Source organism: Callithrix jacchus, chromosome 14, assembly GCF_049354715.1.
Source record: "Callithrix jacchus isolate 240 chromosome 14, calJac240_pri, whole genome shotgun sequence".
NCBI lineage: Eukaryota > Metazoa > Chordata > Mammalia > Primates > Cebidae > Callithrix > Callithrix jacchus.
Window position 1 is genome coordinate 19,299,413 of NC_133515.1, and position 10,424 is coordinate 19,309,836.

General features: G+C 45.9%; 1 pseudogene across 1 annotated transcript; it reads right to left on the bottom strand.

Moving 5' to 3' along the window:
* Window positions 1-4,675: 4,675 nt before the first annotated feature.
* LOC144579142 (mediator of RNA polymerase II transcription subunit 30 pseudogene) lies at window positions 4,676-7,211 on the bottom strand (annotated as a pseudogene). The gene has a single exon (XR_013526057.1). The product of XR_013526057.1 is annotated as a mediator of RNA polymerase II transcription subunit 30 pseudogene (transcript).
* Between the last annotated feature and the right edge of the window lie 3,213 nt (window positions 7,212-10,424).

Consider the following 10,424-nt stretch of genomic DNA (forward strand, 5'->3'; position numbering starts at 1 on the left):
TATGTATCTGAGATTCACATTTAACTGGGCATCCTGTGTTTCTATCTAGCAACTTTACTGTCAGGCTTACTGTCAGGGTCCCTCCCGCTTCTCCTTTTTCCCACCAGGAAATTGTATTTTGAACAATATCTGGAATTATTTTCAAAACATTATCTCACTATACTTTGGGTGAAGTTCCCTGTGCCCCTTCACCATTCACAGACAGCTGGAGCAAGTTCCCAAAGCCTCCTCAGCCCTTCCTGGACAGGCAGCCCTAGCTAGCAAATACAAATACAGAGTACCCAGCTGTGTCTGAATTTCAGATAGACAAGAAATTTACGATATTGCATCTTGTGCAATATTTAGGAGTTATTTATACTAAAATGTTATTCATTGTACACCTGAGATTTACATTTAACTGGGCATCCTGTGTTTCTATCTAGCAACTTTACTGCCAGGATCACTGTCAGGGTCCCTCCCCCTTTTCCTTTTTCCCAACAGGAAATTATATTTTAACAATATCTTGGATTATTTTCAAAACATTATCTCACTATGTACAGTAATGTGTTTATTCTTTTTAAAAGAACATCCCCTTGTACCAGCGCACTGTTTCCTCAGCTAGTCTGGTTGGAAGAAGAGCCTGGGGTCCTGTACCCCACCTCAGACCAACCACACCAGAACCTCCAGGTAACAGGCTTGGGAATGCGTGTTTACAGCAAGTGCCTGGGTGATGCCATCACACAGGCAAGTCTGGGAAATACTGGAAGAGAGGCCACCTCTCTGCTCCAGAGAACAGAGTAGAGCAGTCCACGGGAGGTTTGGTCTCCGCTGGGTGGGAGGAGTCTCTTGGCCAATGGTAAGTTCTCCAGGAACCTCTGTGGGCTGAATGCCAGCCAAGAGCACACACATAACTCAGGCTGTGGAGACATGTTGGGGCCCGTTGCCCTCTGAGGGGATGCCAGGACCCCACAAATGACCTCTAGGGGTCTTACTGCTATCTCCTGAGACCACCCAGGGTCCTGCCTCCCACTTACGCGTCTCCAGTCTCAGTGCTGTGGGACTCGTTGCCACTTTTCTTTGAATTCTTGGGTTTCTGTGCTTAGCCTTTCAAAATCATTAAAGGTAAAATATTCTTTTAAACTCCTCTGAAAGTTTCCTCCTTTTTTTCCCCCCGCGAGACAGAGTCTCTCACTGTTGCCCAGGCTGTAGTGCAGTGGCGCGATCTCCACTCACTGCACTCTGTCTCCTGGGTTCAAGCAATTCTCCTGCCTCAGTCTCCTGAGTAGCTGGGACTACAGGCATGTGCCACAATGCCCAGCTCATTTTTTTGTAATTTCAGAAGAGACGGCATTTCCCCATGTTGCCAGGAATGGCCTTGATCTCCTGACCTCGTGATCCGCCCGCCTCTGCTTCCCAAAGTGCTGGAATTACAGGCATGAGCCACAGTGCCCGGCCTCCTTCTCTTTTTTTAATGCTACTTTACTGTTCTCCATCTTAAACATCTATCCCCACTGCCAACCAAAGACATCTTCATAATCCTGCCTTTCTTTTTTAATGTGAACTTTTACTGAAATATAAATTTAGCAAAGTGCTTGAATAAGTGTAGATATAAAAAGAATTTTCACAAGATACAGACATGTGTATAAGCAGCTCACTGCTGAGCACAACCTGGAAGCCCTCAGTACCCCCTTTCTAGTATCGAGTGCCCCTTCTGAGAGACCCTCCTCTGGAGTCCTAACTTCATACATTAGTAGTTTTACCTCTTTTTCAATTTCACATAAATCGAACTACCCAGTATACATTCTTAAGTGTCTATCTCGTCCCACCTACCCTTGCGTTCATGGAATTCCTCTGCGTGAAGAAGACTGCAGTTTGTCCACGCGAGTTGCTTACTGTCCCCCATTGTGATATAAGTTCTGCTGTTGATGGACACTTAGTTTGCTTCTAGTTTTTATTCTTACAAGTCATATTCTTGTACATGTCTTTCAGTGAATGTATCTATGAATTTAGGAGAATTGCTGTGTCACAGTGTGTGTGAATGTTTAACTTTCATAGATAGTGTCAAAATGTTTGACAAAGTGAAATTTATATTTCCAACAGCAAAGCCTGAAAATCCCACTTGCTCTGCATCCTTGCCAATACTGGGTGCTGTCATTTTTATAGTAGCCACCCAGGTGGGTGCACAGTCCTACTTTTCTATTAAATACAATTTTTGCAAAGTAATCATTTGAAAAAGAAACATCCAGACTGAAACAGGAAAGGTCTGAAAGAAGGTGAGATTCCGGCGGCTGAGAAAGTGAGCATAAGGAAAGAGCATGACCCCGGGGGTCAGCTCAGGTCCAGGGGACAACAGGTGATGGTGATAATAAGAAGTGGTTGTTAACTGTTCCTACATAGGATGTGCTGCTCAACACACATTTTTAACATTTTTGACAACCTTAAGAGATAACTATGGCCGGGCATGGTGGCTCATGCCTGTAATCCCAGCATTTGGGAGGCCAAGACAGGCAGATCGCCCGAGGTTAGGAGTTTGAGACCAGCCTGACCATCATGGAGAAACCCGTCTCTATTAAAAATACAAAACATTAGCTAGGTGTGGTGGCGCATGCCTGTAATCCCAGCTACTCAGGAGGCTGAGGTAGGAGAATCACTTGAACCCGGGAGGCAGAGGTTACGGGGATCTGAGATAGTGCCATTGCGCTCCAGCCTGGTCAACAAGAGCGAGACTCCATCTCAAAAAAAAGAGAGGTAACTACTATTACTTTCACTTTACACATGAGACGAGACACAGGAACATTATATAACCTTCCCTGGATTCCCAGCTTAATTTTTTCCCTTTCATTAAGCACACACATTCTTTTATTTTTATTTATTTATTTTTTCTCTGTAGGTTACCCAGCTTTAAATGGAACTGCCCGGGGTCTTTCACGAAGCATACAACTTTGACTGATTTTATCTGCTTGCAAGAGGGGTGGGGTGGTCCACACTGGCGATTTGCCTCTTGTCCCAAGGTCAAACAGTGTCAGCTGCTGATCTCTCCAGCTGGCTGGGAACCTATTCACAGTGATTCTCAAATTTGAATTGTGAGCTTTGTAAACTGTGTTAAGTACACATTCACATTCCAAAGTTGCAGCCCTTCCGCCCTTGGATTCTGTTTCAGTAGTCAGGAATGGAGTTAGGAGCCATTTGTAACAAGGTCTCCTGGGAATTGCTATATAAGCAAGGATGGTCTGATTGAGGCAGTGTGGGTTTGGAAATTTCTACTCTAACGAGACTTGAAGCCAAGTAACCAGAGATTGCTGCAGGCAGCTAGAAGAGGAAACACCAAAGAGGGGAGCCTCATCAATCCTGGAGCTGGTGGGTATAAATGAATTTAAGTTTTACTTTTTAAATACATATATATGCACAGAAATGTATGTGTGTACATGTACATATGTATGTTCAACTTTCATAGACAATGCCATATACGTACACACATACATACATACATACATATAGTCGATTCACATTAGTCATAGATTCTACATTTGCAAAGTCACCTGCTCTCCAAAATGCATTTGTAGCCTCGAAACTGAGTACTCGTGGTGCTTCTGTGGTCATTGGCAGACGTGTGCAAAGCCATGAAAAATGTGAGTTGCCTGACAAGCAGTTTCCTGCCAAGGTCAAACAAGGCAAGGCTCTTTCTCTTGTTCCAGCTTGCACACTACACATACGGTCTCTTCCTGGTCCATTTAGTGCCACAGTTTTTGCATTTTGTGCTTTTGGCTGATAATTTTGCATTTAACGTGGCTGCAGGTGTAGTGCTGAAGTGCTGTCTAATTGTTCCTAACTGCAGGAAGGCTGTGATGTGCCTTTCAGAGGAAACACACTTGTTAGAGAACCTTCATTCAAGCATGAGCTACGGTGTTGTCCAGTGTTTGAGGTGCCTTTATAGGACACAGCTACTGCCGCTCAAGGTGTGGGCAGCGCCTCCTTCCTGCATCCATAACTCCAGGTCTGTTCAGCTTCAGTGGAACCTGCTGAGCCCTGCTCTCAGCAGGCTGAGCTTCCAAGGGTACTATGACCACGTGAGCCTTCCCTGTACCCACAGAGACTAGCAGGGAGCTCTTCTTCAGCCAGTTGTGCACTTTAATTCATGTATGCCTTTTTCAGAGAAAATATTTCAAGGAACTTAAGTTCATATGAAAGTGTTTTGAGTTACAGATAGGCAATGAATATGAATATTCTTTCTGGGCTAAGCTGGTTAGAGAAATGTAAGCCACATGGAGAGAGCACCTCTGTCTTTGGGGACCAGCTGGGCTTTGCCATCCCTGGCCAGGCCAAGCCAGCATGCAGGAGGGGCCACTGGATAGCTGGCTACAGGTAAGTGAAGGGTCCCTGCAGGGAGCAGAAGGCAGGCTGTGAACTCTTGGCAGTCCTCTCAATGTCCCTCTGATACACAGTTAACCTGCTAACAAAGTAGTTCTTAGTGTGAATATCAGGGATCCTCCATATTTTTTGCTCTTGTGATCCTTTTTTTTTTTTTTTCAAATTTAAAAATGTATTTTAAAAACTTTATTTTGCCTTTTAAAAAACAATTATTGAATTCATGAAGATGAACCAAAATACAAACCCCATCAAAGTTTATTATAATAATCTTTCATAAAATCAACAGCATTAAAAGAGTTAATGAATATTTTAATGTAAAAATAGGGACTTTAGTTTTAGTGACTAAAATAAAAGCAGATAAATAATCTTCACAGGGAAAAAATACTTGAGAAAAAAAAACAGTGCAACATGTGTAAAGCAGGAAATTTAAATATCAGCGTGGTTCCTCATTGCCAACATGGCATTTATATCCCAGATGAGATTTTGTAATTGATCCATAATTTGCTTCAGCTGTTGATTCTTCTGTTTGAGTTTCTTATTTACTTCAGCAATTTCTCGCCTCTCCTCACTAGCAAAACGAGGTGGGCCAGCCCGATCATCATTCTTTGAGCCATCTTCTTTCACATATGGAATAAGTTGCTCTACTGGAATGGGATCCATCCCTCCACAGTTTTCATTGCACTTGTCATATACCAATCTCAGCTTCCTGAAGAGAACTGAAAGTTGGCGAAGATTATCCTGTAGCTTCGTTAACCGGTCTTGATACGTTCCAGTGTGGGAAGTGACACCATTTGGCAGCTGCATATTCCTGAGGAGCTGGAAGATCTCTAGGGTGCGGCACACGATGTCCGTCACCGTCTCCTGCCCGATGCGGCACAGCGACGCCGTGTTCACCTCCCGGGCAGCCTGCTGAGCCTGGGGCCGGGCAAAGGGCCCGGGCGCCATTCCTGATGCGGCCCATGGAGGGGTGGGCATGGAGCGCCTGCAGCCTCACGCCAGGTGAGGCCAGAGGGCAGGCGTCAGTGGTCCGCCCGGAATTGGGCTGTTGCGGGGCATCTGCGTTGGAACCAGCTTGAGAGACCCACGAGGCCCTATTTCAAAATAGCGGCCGAGACTGCCCGCTCTTGTGATCCTTTAAAAAATTAAGTACTCTGAGCTGAGACAGAAAGATCTTTCCTCTTTTTAGTTGAAATAGTTCAAAAGACTCCTGTTTTAAGAACTGTTTGGTGCCGTCCATTCTGAGTGATGGAGCAGTAGGGAGGTGTTGCTAAGCAACACTGCACATCCTTCTGAAGCCCATTATCTCCTAGCAACAGGCTGCAGAGTGCGACCCCCTGCTGCGGGAGCCACCTCAGGTGCACTGCCTGATGCCCTTTTCACTCCCCTCTATCACAGGCATTCACTCTTGTGACAGCTGGACTTCTTGAGTGCCTACAAATCCCCTTACCAGGAACCAGATATACAGAAATCCAAAGATGAGGCCTCTGCCTTCAGCGGGAGTCCAGCCTGGTTTAGAGGGAGATCAAGAAACAAACAAAAAAACTGTATAATCTCAACAGTTGGCCTCAGAGTTCTTCATCAGGAAGGCACTGGCTTTATGTAGGAAAGAATTTGATAAAGTTCTGGAGCGTGACAATTTTGTTCATGAGGGCATGGACGTTGTCAGAGACAGGGATTGGTGGTTGGAGTTCCTGAAAGAGAGGGCAAGAGAAGGCAGGACCTGCAAAGGCGGCCCAGCTGTGAGAAAGCCTGGCTAGACTTTGAAGCGTGATATGGATTTTTAAGTGCTTTGCTTTTAAAAGTACCTCCAGTGACCCATAAAACTTCAGTAAACATTTTGTGACTCCCAGCAGAATTCTGTTCACTGTTACCGCAGAAGCAGTGATCAAAGAGAAAGGGCTCTGTTGGGTGCATGCCAGGGCAAAGGTCAAGGAAAAGCCATGGACAGGGATGAAAAACAGCTTGACCAAGGCTGAAAACTGGCACAAAGGTGACCTTGAGAACACAAGCCGTGTGCCCCCCAAATTCAGAGAAGCGTGGGGCAGACCACTGACTCCAGTCTGAGAAGCTAGGTTGTGGGATCTGAATGGGTCTTATCCAGGTCTGAAGAGTGGGGAGCCCCCACAGACTCCTGTCTGTCTGGTGACAAAAGTGAGGCAGGGAGCTTCCAGTTCGGCTTGGGAGGCAGGGAAAGGTGCACAGAGGAGGTGATGTCAAGCAAACTCCCATAGGAGAATATGGGAGGAGGTGCTAATGAGAGGGCTCCAGCCAAACAAAGGGAGCAAAGGCTCATCTGCCCATCGGGTGTCAAACCTCTGAACACAGAGAAGTTGTCATTTAGTGAGGTGTGGGGCAAAAATAGAAAACCTCTGACATGACATCCCAGCTCAGAAAAAGATGACTACATTTTTTCCTCAAATTCAAATCTCACACCAGATGGCCCTGTCTTCCTTCAAAAGTGGTGCTGTATCCAGAAATAGAGGATGGATGGATGGATGGATGGATGGATGGATGGATGGATGGATGGACAGACACCAAAGAGAAACCCATTACTCTCTCTCAAGAAGATTGTGTAAGAGCAGAGCAGCCTCTGATGCTGGGCATGGCAGAGCTCACCAAAAGACTAAACTTTTGAGAATTCACACTGTGCTATCTGGCCTGCTGAGTCAGTTTGCAAAGCACTTGCATTGCTAGTTATCTGGCTGGCCTCCTTACTTCAGGCAGAAAAACACCTGCTTCTTGTCCCTCTCAGTGCACAACCTCTCCTTCAGCAAGTTTCCCGGCCTGTGGTGACTGCCCCAAGGCGGCCTACCAGCTTACCTGTGTCTGCCCTGCTTCAGTTATCTCAGGGTGCAGGCAAAGCCAGCCCTTCTACCTGGCAGTGCTGAATTGGGAAAAAGTTTGCTTAACAACACTAAGCAACCCGCCCCAGGGATGGGTGTGTTCAATGTGTCTGCACTTGTCAGATACATCCGGCTTCCGCATTCAGGCCAATTACTGGGCACTCTACAAAATTACTTACTGAGTCAGAGGGCCTGAGAGCACTTCCGTTGTGACAGTGGAGGCGGGCGCTGGGAAAGGCTGCCCTTTAAAGGGCAATGGAAGTGCTAACGGAGAGCCCAGCTCCCGGGCTCACCCACACCTTCCAAGGCATGTGGGTGGACATGGAAGTCAGCAAAAATCAAGGGCTTCTCCCAGAGCATGGGCTCTGGTCCTACCAGCTGTTTGGAAAAGACTTCTCATGAGCACTTCACACACAAAGCAAGACTGACGGATGTTACGAGGTGCCACCTTGCATGCTGTTGAAGGAATGAATGTGTGGACAGCGCGGGTGCATAGATCTCACTGATCCACATGCCCCTCTGTTCTTATAGTGTTAGACACAGTGATCTCCACGTTTCTCTTCAAAGAATCAGTATGTCGGTGTGCTCAGCTCTCCTATTCTTTAATTCTCTGTTTTAAAATTTAACTTTCTTGTAGTTCTGTAGTTCCAGTAAACAACCTTTCTCCACGAGTTCTAATCAGTAGTTCACATCTGTTCCCCCTACCCCAGGCTCATCCCAGTCACCTGTTTCATTCACCTGCTCCAGTCACCTTCTTTGACCAAGGTCACCCCTGGCTACCTGCTCTGACCCACCTGTAAGCATCCTTCCTGCCAAACCACCCATCCTGTCACTCCAGCTCAGACCCCTGCTCTCTTTAAAACAGCCAATCAGGATTAGTCTAGCTTGTGCGGTCTAACCCTAGCCAATAGGGAAACAACACAGCGGGACCTCCGTCAGGCATAAGTACCCCTTCCCCTCCTTGTCCAGGTGTGCAGCCACCATTGCTTTATCCATGAGCTGCACCCTTCTATAAAATAAAACTTCCTTGTTGAGAGGATTTATCTTCGAGTGCTATTTCTTTTGCAGCATTGAAATTTTACTTATAACATATGAACAGTTCATTTCAAGGTGGAACCTCACAACAGCTCTCCGGGCCTTCCCAGACGTACCCCAGGGTGGGGACAGGAGTGTGCTCTAGGGCCAGGGCCGCCTGGGGTTGTTCCACTCCATAGTTGTCAAACAGACCCATCCTCAGCAGAGACGCAGGGTGAGGAAGGCAAAGGAAGGAAGGAGGCCTGGGCTACAACTGAGGTTGCCATGGTTTTTGTCTCTGCTCAGGGTCTGGCCTCTGCCTCTGCGGATTCGACTCAGGAAGTGGTGCTGTTAGAATACCAAGAAGAATGGTGTCTGTGGGAAATTAATTCACACTCATGGGACTTGTATGCCAGAAGGCTGGCTTCCTTGTTAATGGTGGGAGGCATAAAGATGACCTTGCCTGTGAGCCCAGCCCGAGCATTTTGCCAAGCTGTCCTTCAAGTATGAAGGTGACAAACATTCTCCAGGATCAGAGGGAGACAGCACCCCAATCTCCTTTAAAAATGTAGTCAAATGTCATGAGATTCTGTTTCCACAAAAAGTAAAAATAAAAAATTACCTGGGTGTGGTGGCAAATACCTGTAGTCTCAGCTGACTGGGAGGCTAAGGTGGGAGAATCCTGTGAACCCAGGAGTTCAGAATCACAAGGAGCTATGATTGCACCACTGCACTCTAGCCTGGGCAACAGAGAGAGACCCTGGCTCTAACACACACACACACACACACACACACACACACACACACACACACAAAAGGAGTTGAAAATGAAGTCTGGCCAACCAGGAGATGACGCAAAATAAGAAATGAAGTGAGGGAGAAGCCATGGGGAAGACTGTGAGAGAGATGACTCCATGTAAGCAAATTGTTAAAGCTAGACTATGGAAGAAATTGGGGTTTCAGAATAAAATGTAAATCTTGACAGTAGAAAGCTAGCAAACTCAGGGGCTGAGGAGAGGAGGGAAACTGAAATGTAAGAGTGTTAATTTCCTTATTCATAACAAGGAGTTAGTAGATACCATCTGTAATTAAAACACATTTTAGGTGGGGCATGGTGGCTCACACCTGTAATCCCAACACTTTGCGAGGCCAAGGCAGGCAGATCACCTGATGCCAGGAGTTCAAGACCAGCCTAACCAACATGGAGAAACCCCATCTCTACTAAAAATACAAATTAGTTGGGCATGGTGGTGCATGCCTGTAATCCCAGCTACTCGGAGTCTGAGGCAGGAGAATTGCTGGAACCCAGGAGGCAGAGGTTGCAGTGAGCCAAGATCGGGCCATTGTACTCCAGCCCAGGCAACAAGAGCAAAACTGTCTCAAAAAGAAAAAAAGAAATGACATTAAAGGAGTTCAGGGGAAAGCCAATAGGATGTGAAAGGTATTTGCAACATAATCCTAACAAACCAGTGAGGAAAAGGCAAACCTACCGAGTAGAAATAAATTGGGTGAAAGACTTGAACGGGCACTTCATGAAACAGTATCTCAATCAGCCAATAAATACAAGGAAAGGTGCTCAACCTCATTCGTCTTCAGAGAAATGCAAATTAAAACCACAAGAAGCTATTGCATCACACTTAGAATAGCCAAAATAAGGGGGAAAAATCTGACAATATCAAGTATAGACAATAGAGATCCCTGGAACTCTCATGCATTGTTAGTAACAGGGTAAATGGGTACATCTGGGAAAACTGTTTGGCCCTTCCTTCCTTCCTTTTTTCCTTCCTTCCTTCCTCCCTTCCCTTCCTCCCTTCTGCTCTCTCCTTCTTCATTTCCTTCCTCCCTTCCTTCCTTCCTTCCTTCTTCCCTCCCTCCCTCTCTTCCTTCCTTCCCTTCTTCCTTCCTTCTTTGGGGACTCACAATGTTGCCCATGCTAATCTGGGCTCAAGTGATCCTCTTGCCTCAGCCTCCCAAGTGAGTGCAACTAGAGTCATGGCGTTACACCAGGCTGTTTGGCCTTTTCTGATTAAAGTTGAGTGTATAAATTCTTTATGACCCAAAAATTCTACTCCTAGGTAACAATTCTATTAGGCTAATACCTAACAAATGTATACATATGTATACCAAAACATAGATAGGAATATGCATAGCAGCATTATTTAGAAAAGCCCCAAACTGAAAGAATCCAAATACTCATTGGAGTTAAATGCAAAAATTGTA